The following is a 10,543-nucleotide window of genomic DNA, read 5'->3' on the forward strand; positions in this document are numbered from 1 at the left end:
ATTCATCTCAACAAGATCTTTGACACAAGATGGTACTCAGGGTCTGATGATGGAGCCGGAAGGTGGTCACCGGTACCAATCAACCATGCAACTAAACCACTTCGTGTTTGGGCTCGTTTGATTCGTCTCAACAAGATCTTTGACACAAGATAGTACTCAAGGTCTAATGATGGAGCCGGAATGTGGTCACCGGTACCAATCAACCATGCAACTAAACCACTTCGTGTTTGGGCTCGTTTGATTCGTCTCAACAAGATCTTTGACAAAAGTTAGTACTCAGAGTCTGATGATGGAGCTGGACTGTGGCCACGAGTACCAGTCTACCATGTAACTGAACCACTTCGTGTTTGGGCTCGTTTGATTCGTCGCAACAAGATCTTTGACACAAGATACTACTCAGGGTCTGATGATGGAGCTCGAAGGTGGCGACGGATACCAGTCTATCACGTAACTGAACCACTTCGTGTTTGGGCTACGTGTTTGGGCTTCGTGTTTGGGCATCGTGTTTGGGCTTCGTGTTTGGTGTATCACCTAATGTCAAAGATCTTGTTGAGACGAATCAAACGAGCCTAAACACGATGTGGTTTAGTTGCATGGTTGATTGGTAATGGTGACCACCTTCCAGCTCCATCATCAGACCCTGAGTACTGTCTTGTGTCAAAGATCTTGTTGAGACGAATCAAACGAGCCCAAACAAGAAGTTGTTTAGTTACACGATAGACTGGTACCCGTGGCCACCTTCCAGCTCCATCATCAGACCCTGTGTATCTTCAGTGTCAAAGATCTTGTTGAGACGAATCAAACGAGCCCAAACACGAAGTTGTTTAGTTACACGATAGACTGGTACCCGTGGCCACCTTCCAGCTCCATCATCAGACCCTGTGTATCTTCAGTGTCAAAGATCTTGTTGAGACGAATCAAACGAGCCCAAACACGAAGTGGTTTAGTTACATGATAGACTGGTACCCGTGGCCACCTTCCAGCTCCATCATCAGACCCTGTGTATCTTCAGTGTCAAAGATCTTGTTGAGACGAATCAAACGAGCCTAATCAAGTTACTACATGGTTGATTGGTATCCGTGACCACCTTAATCATCATCATTATCATCAGATCCTCAATACTAGTTCGTTTTTAAACCCTCGTTGATACAAACTTTACAACCTATAGGTACCAAATGCTATGACGAAACATGTAAATAAGCGAGTACCTATAATTTATTTCGAGTAATACTTATACCTTCATAAGTACGAGTATGGGGCTATTCATAAATTACGTCGTTTCAAATGGAAGGAGGGGGGGGAGGGGGGTCTGGACATCGGATGATGGTAGTATGACGTAGGAGGAAACAGAGTCATCCGAAGCATGATTTTTGGATGATTTGAGGGGTGGGGGGGGTCAAAAATCGTCAAAAATAGATGAAAAATTAATTTATGAACACTGCACACACTTACATTTGCACTGCATTTAGTATTTTCGTACTTACCAAATAACAGTTTTAGGACTTTAAAAGTTAAGCACATCAGTTAGTGTTGTTATGGTTGATTTCAATATGCTTCGCGAAGGATCAAGAATGTTTAATCCATCATTGTAGTGCGAGTGTGGTAGAAGGGATCGGCATACTGAGCTCGCACGGCCTGCCGCAGCGCGTAAAATACCTAAACTCGCTCAACGCCGAAATGTAATAGCGCTCTTAATGGTAGAAGAGCCGGCCGCAAAATTTCTAACCGACTTGATACCACGATGAAATGCACAATGGTTTCCCAGAAAAGTTATGCTAAGTCCGAATTCGATAGTCTGCCACGGCGGAACTTGCCGAAAGTACGAAACAGAAGGCCACTTCCGGTGCGAAAAAAGGGGCTGATTTAACCCATCTGATACCGAGATAGTAGTTATGGCAGCAGTTAGAAATTTACATGTAGACACAGAAAAGCGAAGTCTGCCACTATTTTTTTTGCCGGAAGTGCTTGGCAGACGCTCTCAAAGGTGACCATCGGGACCCCTAAATTAACCCATCTGATACCACCATGAAACCAATGCCAGTCGGTAGGTATGAACTCTCATGTCAGGAATATATAAGTCTGCCAAGGCTTTTCCTGCCGAAACACCATGGCAGACGAGATTATGTAAGCAAGGTCGCCATCGGTTACCCTACACTAACCCATCTGATACCACCATGAAACCAATTCCATTCGGTAGGTATGAACCCCCATTTTAGGAATATATAAGTCTGCCAAGGTTTTTCCTGCCGAAACACCTTGGCAGACGAGATTATAAGCAAGATGACCATCGGTTACCGTACACTAACCCATCTGATACCGCCATGAAACCAATTCCAGTCGGTAGGTATGAACCCTCATTTCATGAATATATAAGTCTGCCAAGGCTTTTCCTGCCGAAACACCTTGGCAGACGAGATTATGTTAGCAAGGTGTACATCAGTTACCCTACATTAACCCATCTGATACCTCCATGAAACCAATTCCAGTCGGTAGGTATGAACCCTCATTTCGGAATTTTTTAAGTCTGCCAAGGCCTTTCCTGCCGAAACTCCTTGACAGACGAGATTATGTAAGCAACATCCGCATCCGTGGGACCGGTATACGTGATTACTGTAGGCTTATTTATTACTTTATGCTTTTACATATTTGTATATTATTATGTTATTAATGAAATATATTTATAATTTATTAAACCTATACCTAATACATTGGGAATTCATTACCTGCTTACGGCAGTAGTAGGGAGTAGTGGGTGAGTTCTGGCTCACTTAGCCAGGCCAACAGTCCCTCCCCCTTTTTTTCCCTTGTTGAGGCCCTGCAACCTTACCTTGAACCCAACCTAATGTCATTGTAGCTCGAATCTAACCTAATCTATTTTTATTGCTTTTAGAAAATATTCTAATAACAATTATCTACTTTTGCAAAGTTAAATGTTGAATTCTTTATTTCGCAAAATGAAATTTTAATGTGACTATAATGTATGTGCAATCTACTTAGAAACTGGGTTTAGAAATATAAAAACACACATTTTATATAGGATAATAAGTTTATTCAAGTAATATTCTGAACATATGAGATATAGTAACATCATTACTTATTCTGTGTACAGTGGAGAAAACATGCAAGTTGACATTTTTCGTTTTAAAATAAAGATAAACTAAACAGTATTTGCCACAAACCGATGTAAAAAAAACTTTGCAGTTGTTGATTACAATACCATATCTTAAGGCCCCAGTACACAATGGGCCATCGCCGGCCATTCCAAGGGACGCATTTATGCGTTAGAGGGAGCAAATGATATTGCTATCTCATTCTACCGCATGGCTGCGTCCCTTGGAGTGGCCGGCAATGGCCCATTGTGTACTGGGGCCTTTACAATTTCTCTCCATGAACATTTTATGATACCCAACCAACCTTCCGGTTTTCGCCCGAATGAATTAAAATATTCACCAACACCATTGACATCAATATAAATGGCTATCCGATGTCAGCCAGGTTTAAAATCCGGATCTAAATTGATAATAAGCAATTTAAACAGGTGAACAGGTAGCTGAACAAACATTGGCATTTTGTTGGCTGCAAATACATTCGATTCCACGCCTATATTCATTTTACTCATATAGTGTTACACAGAACTCATTTGCTGTCAAGAATTACCGACAATTGTCGTGTTTCTTGTGACAATTGTCATTAGCTTCGCAAAATAAGTACTTAGTATTTGGCGATATAATGGAGTTTTTATTTTATTAACATGTTGGTGGCAAACAAGCACACCGCCCGTCTGATGGTAAGCGGTTACCGTAGCCTATGGAGGCCTGTAACGTCAGTACCAACTGTAATGTCGACAAGTGTCGCACCTGCCACCGTAGTGAAATAGAGGCCAGGCCCCAATTTCACATCGGTGACAGGTGCGACGAATTGTAAAATCACTATCGCTGACGTCACAGGCATCCATGGGCTACGATTACCACTTACCATCGGGCGGGCCGTATTCCTGTTTGCCACCATCATTGTATTATTAAAAAAAAACTTTATTATATCGGAAAAAACAGATATTTCTCCTGTGAAGTTTCTGACAATTGTCAAAGATCTAGAAGAATTGTAGGTAATTCTTGACAGGTAATGAGTTATATGTCGGAATTTCGTGACAATTGCAGTGTTTCTGTGACAATTGTCATAAACTTAGCAAGAGAAATATCTGTTTTTTTTCCGATATCATAAAGTTTTTTTTTAATAATACAATGATGGTGGCAAACAGAAATACGGCCCGCCCGATGGTAAGCGGTAACCGTAGTTCATGGATGCCTGTGACGTCAGCAACAGTGATTTTACAATTCGTCGCACCTGTCACGTTGGTGAAACAGGGGCCAGGAGTTAAGTCAAAAGCTAGTAAACAGTAATCTCCTCCATAGTCCTCTCTAACTTTCAGGCAGTTTTATTAACTTCTTAATGGTATCAATGTGGAGTATAAATAGTCTACTATACATATATCCCAAAAACTTTAACGTTTACGTTTTTAAATACAGGGTGACCTTAGCCATTGGACAAACCCTGAAATCCCACATAGGGTTACTTCTCAGAAATGCTCTAACGGTAATTTCTTTTTAATTAGAACAAAAGATAAAACATTAAATTATCAAACAAAAGTTAATTCCAATAATCGACAACAAAAAGAAACATACTGTATTAATCATTGGCAGTGATTTTGACAATTTGTTTGAAAATGTGCGGCAATGATGACATTTGTCAAAAGTCAGAATCTTATTAATGTCATAAATACAAAAGATAATCAAAACGGTCGAAGAAAGTTTTAATTAATTTAATTTAATTTAATTTATAATTTAATAATTAATAATTAATAATTAATCTTATTTAAAGCTGCAACACGACTGATTAATTGACATGATTGTTCTCCCAGAAGGAGGTTCGTGGGGTGTTAGACTTTGGTACGGTCGTATAGAGGGCGGTCTCGTGACTTCAGAAAATTCCGACTTTTGGCCTACCGCTTCCGTTCAGAAAAATGTTCGACGGCCCGGCCAAACGGTGGGAGGTAGGTGGGGGGTGCTCGACCAAATGTCATAGAGGGACCCTGGCAGTTTTTGACGCCACCATTTTTTTTCAAAATGGCTGACTTTTTTTTTTAATTTTTTCAAGTTTGTCCTAGCGCGCTGAAATTTTGGTCACGGAATCTCGGGGTCCTCTAGATTCGTATGGGAAAAAAAATTTCGAAAAAATCCAAGATGGCGCAAAAAATGGCCCCTTTTATTTTGTATGGCAACTTTTAAACGGTGCGAGATAGGTGGGGGGTGCTCGACTAAATGTCATAGAGGGCCCCGAGACAAAATAAACTGCATTTAAAAATTTTCAAACGGGCCGACTTTTTTTTTTTTTTTTTTTTCAAGTTGGTCCGAGCGCGCTGAGATTTGGCATGGCGAGAGATAGAAGCCTCTAGATTCCTATGAAAAAAAAAATTTTTGGAAAAAATCCAAGATGGCGGAAATAATGGTCATTTTAATTTTGTATGGCAACTTTTAAACGGTGCGAGGTAGGTGGGGGGTGCTCGACCAAATGTCATAGAGGGCCCCGAAACAAATCAAACTGCATTTAAAAAATTTCAAAATGGCCGACTTTTTTTTTTAATTTTTCAAGTTGGTCCGAGTACGCTGAGATTTGGCATGCGGCGAGCTAGGGGGCCCAGCATTACCATGTAAAAAAAATTTTTGGAAAAATCCAAAATGGCGGGCGACAAGGGCAAAATTCAAATTTCCAAGTAGGATAAGCGAGCCCGAAGGGCGAGCTTCAGGCCGGGAGGCCGAAGGCCGACCCCGCGTAGGGCCGTCAGGCCCGGAGCTTCACCCCGAATATCCAAGCGTGCCCCGCCCCCAGTAATTTTGGGCGAGGCCGAAGGCCGAGCTGCGGGAATGACGAACAAAGCAAAATCCTATACAAAAAGTGTGACGAAGACACTTTTCCTATTGGGTCGTGTTTAAGCTCCAACTTCCCGCTTAAGCCCCGAAGCAAAACCAACCCTCCCAACTGTTTTAATAAGCGAAGCGGCGGGCCGAAGGCCCGACGCTGAGCTTCGAAACCCAGCGAAGGACGAAGGCCGAGCTCCGCGTAGGGCCGAAGGCCCGGAGCGTCCCTTACGAGTTCCCAAGCACGCGAGGCCAGGCCGAGCTGCGGGAATGTAGTGCTTTCACGCGGATCTTTTCGTCCTAGCAAAAGTACAACTTTATTTCTTTTTCCCTTTGGAAAACAAACTACTACTACTACTACTACAACAAAAACAACAGCACCAACAACAAACTACAAGAAGACCGCGGGGCCCTCGGGCCCCGCGCACAGGGCAAAATCTAGTCATACTATTTATTACCTCAGGAGCTACTAACACATACAGGTTGCTCCAAAGTAAAAAAATCGTAATTTGTTATGATACTTTGTATACTGGTTCTAAATACCATTGACGTGTAAAATTGTATTGATTTTATGAATAAATTATTGAATATTGAATATAAATACCCTAATGCATGGACACCCTGTATATCAACTTGAAAGAAAATGTTCAATATTTCTTTATAGTGCGACTCCTTAGCTCGATTTAGTATGGAGGTAGAGTCTGGCTAATAAAAGATGAACCTGCAAAAATGCGGTCCTGGTCTGACCCATCCTAAATCCTGTCCCATCCGGCAGAAAGCACGAAACTTGGCATGCAAACTTCAAACTTCAACATTTATTCAGCAAATAGGCCGCAAGGGCACTATTACACGCCGCTAAAGAAATTTTCACTTCAAAAAGTTTTGAGATGTAATGTGAAACCAAGTCGGTTATTTTAATCAGTGTGTGGGGTGTTAAAACAGTATCAATAAGATATCTTTAATTTGTAATTTTTAGCGAGTTTTAGCGGTGGGCAAAGTAATCCGGTGATTTGGCATCCATACCAACATTGCCCACCACCAAAAACGGATTAGGGTTGTCACTTTCATCTAATTTACCCAACTTCGCATGTAAAATAAGGTTATGTTTGTACACTAAAGTAAGTTTATAAATATATACTGTATTTAATTTGTCTTATTATCCTTTACTTAGATGTTTTATCCCGTTAACTAATGAAAAACACAGCAAAAATCATATTTTTGGCCATTAAACTATTGTAACAGATTTTCTCAAAAGTGACAACCCTAGCCTTTGTAAAATGCTTAGGCGAGCCTTATATGGAAATGAGCAAAAACGGGTAGGCAACATTGCCCAGCAAATTTATTTAAAAGTTTTTACACTTATCGCTAAGTTATTAACAGGGAATGGTAGGATTGCCCAAAACCAGTGATCCTTAGACATCATCATCATACGAGCTGTATTTGAATACCAAATTGACGTGGGCAATGTTGGCGAAAACTCCGGATATCTTTGCCCACCCTCTAAAACGCAAAAAAATGGGTAAAAACACGATAAAAATATTTTTTCTTCAAATAAACTGATGCGTTTGATCACAATGGACGTGCTGAGCAAAAAAAGTAATTACGATTTGTTTTTTTTTTTGAGAAATTCGTGTTTTTTTTTAAATGCGGGCAAAGTTGGTGATAATGACCGGTACCTACTCTTCGAAGGCCGCAAAAATATATGACATGCTCTTATGGTTCTACAAATAAGATCGTGTCAGATATTTTTGCGGCCTTCGTTGTGTGTTGTGTAACATAAATTGCAGGTGACTGTATATTAGGAATAATTATTTTATTTAGTTTCAACGAAAGTTTCAAGTTTAGTACGAAAATACTTCAGATATACAATATGCACAAAATGTAGACCTAATCGAAATAAAACATTGCTTTTTATAGTAAATTTTTTTTAAAACATTCGATACATAGGTATACATAACAATAACCAGGCCACAGCGGTATTGGCCTGTAAGCTTTATCTCGGTCTCCAAAGCCGCAAAAACTCGCTAGTACTTCGTGCTGGTCTAGCCGTTATTTTTTCTTGAAGATTTTCAGAGAACAGCACGTACACGCATTATACATATAGACGGAACGAACGGCATAATCATAATCATTTATTCGTCGGAATCCATGGTATTACAGATCTAGGTACAAGACTTTCAGATATTACTTATACGAATTACATAACGCTTCCTGTTAATAGGCAATATTTTAAGATAAAAGTTCTATAATATATTACAAGATTACAATTGTCATCAAAATTAATTGACGTACAGAAGTCAAATACGTTTTTAAAATGACGCAAAATGAAAATTAATCCCAATCAGTAAAGGATGAGTCTTTAAACTTTTTTCATTTTAAGCGAGTTTTGATTTGAAGGAACATAATACTTAAATTCGACTGTAATCGTATTGTTTTAAGATAGTTTACTGAGGTTTTCAACCATTATGACCCGTAAATAACAGCAAATCAAATTGAAAGGAGACGCGAGCTGATATTTATGTACCCTATTTTTTGAAATACAATTTATCTACTGGTATACTTTCTCGTGTGCGTATATGATTTAATGTCAAATCAAGCTGTCATTTTTATTTGAAGAATTATACGTGTGCTCCGGTGCAGCCCCAGCGGGCATCTGACTTGAAGAAGAATTTTGAGTGATGTCGTCAATGTATGGAAATTGTTCGAAGGTTTACATTTGAGATTTAATTTCTGTGTTGTCTTTGTGAGTAAAAATATAAATCTTGAATTGTCTAGCTTTCAAAATCACACAATAATTCAATTACTGTCAAAGACAAAATTGTTTTGCTTCTTTCTCAAACGGACCTCCATATTTTGATATTTTGATACTTTTAGTGTCGATTTGTAGAGAATAACAGCAAATTAAAAATATAATGGCATGAAGAGTCGGTACACGGTTTCTTCGTGAACAAATTTACGTGTAATAATAATAATTATAATATAATATATATTATAGTGGTTTTCCGGGTCAAGGTCCGGGTCCGAGTCCGGGTCCGAGTCTGAGTCCGAGTCCGGGTCCGAATCCGTGTCCGAGTCCGTGTCCGGGTCCGAGTCCGAGTCCGGTTCCGAGTCCGGTTCCGAGTCCAGGTCCGAGTCCGAGTCCGGGTCCTAGTCCGAGTCCGTGTCCGAGTCCGAGTCCGGGTCCGAGTTCGATTCCAAGTCCGGGTCCAAGTCCGGGTCCGAACCGGATCCGGGTATGAGTCCGGTTCTGGGTCCGAGTCCGGGTCGCAGTCCAAGTCAAAATCGAAATTAGAAATCACCAAACGTGTACTATGCGTCGTTGAAGAGTTTTGTTCTGGTCATCATCAGCAGTTCCACTTCATCAAATGCGACAGTTTTTAATGTAAATGCTTGATTTTATGATGAAAATACAAAAAAAATCTATACTTATGCCTTTAATATTTGAGGAGTTCCCTCGATTCCTTATGGATCCCATCATTAGAACTCGAGCTTGACAAAAATGTGGCTTTAAAACTTGACTTGCTTAACAAACATAACGAAGAGGAAAAATCGCCAAACGTGAACTATGCGTGGTTGAAGAGTTCTGTTCTGGTCATCATCAGCAGTTGCACTTCATCAAATGTCACTTTTTTGAATGTGTATGCTTAATTTGATGATAAAAACCCAAAAATCACTATATGTATGCGTTTAAAATTTGAGGAGTTCCCTCGATTCCTCATGGATCCCATCATCAGAACTGGGTTTTGACAAAAACGGAACCAATCTGTATGCATATACATACAATCAAAAAACTAATTTTCAAAATCGGTCCAGGAATGACGGAGATATAGAGTAACAAACATAAAAAAAATAAAAAATAAAAAAAACACAACCGAATTGATAACCTCCTTCTTTGAGATTTGGAAGTCGGTTAACAAACTAATATTAGCCCAAAATCTAAAATAAATGAAGTACCGATCACATAAAAAGTAACATTAAATTAAGTAAATAAAAACAGGAAGGTATCATAAAATGTTAATGAAGAGAAATTGTAAGAGATGGTATTATGCCAACCAACAACTGCAAAGTTTTTTAACATCGGTTTGTGGCAAATACTGTTTAGTTTATCTTTATTTGAGAGAGCTAATATGATAGCCCGCAGGTTTGCTCACTGCTCCAAAGATGTAAAAGTCACCCTTTTTAGGGCTTACTGTACGACTTTCTACACAAGCAACCTGTGGGCTGATTATACTCATAAACGGTACAGCGCTCTGCGTGTTCAATATAACAACGCTTTCAGAGTGCTGATGGGGCTGCCCAAATTCTGTAGTGCATCGGGGATGTTCGCGCAGGCGCGAGTAGACTGCTTCTACACCACCATGCGCAAGCGAGCTACATCCCTTGTGCGCAGAGTGAGGGCCAGCTCCAACAGCATTCTGAGAATGTTGGCAGGCAGAATCGATTGCCTGTACTTGAATAACTGCTGCTTGATACACGCACGCAGAAATAAATAAATAAATATAGTTATTTTAAGGATAGTTATGTAGTTCTAACACTAGGATAACACTATTTATATTACTAACACAAATGATCCTCGATGGTCGTAAATAAAGAATTTATTTATTATTATTTATTTTAAAACGAAAAAT

Source organism: Cydia splendana, chromosome 16, assembly GCF_910591565.1.
Source record: "Cydia splendana chromosome 16, ilCydSple1.2, whole genome shotgun sequence".
NCBI classification, from domain to species: domain Eukaryota; kingdom Metazoa; phylum Arthropoda; class Insecta; order Lepidoptera; family Tortricidae; genus Cydia; species Cydia splendana.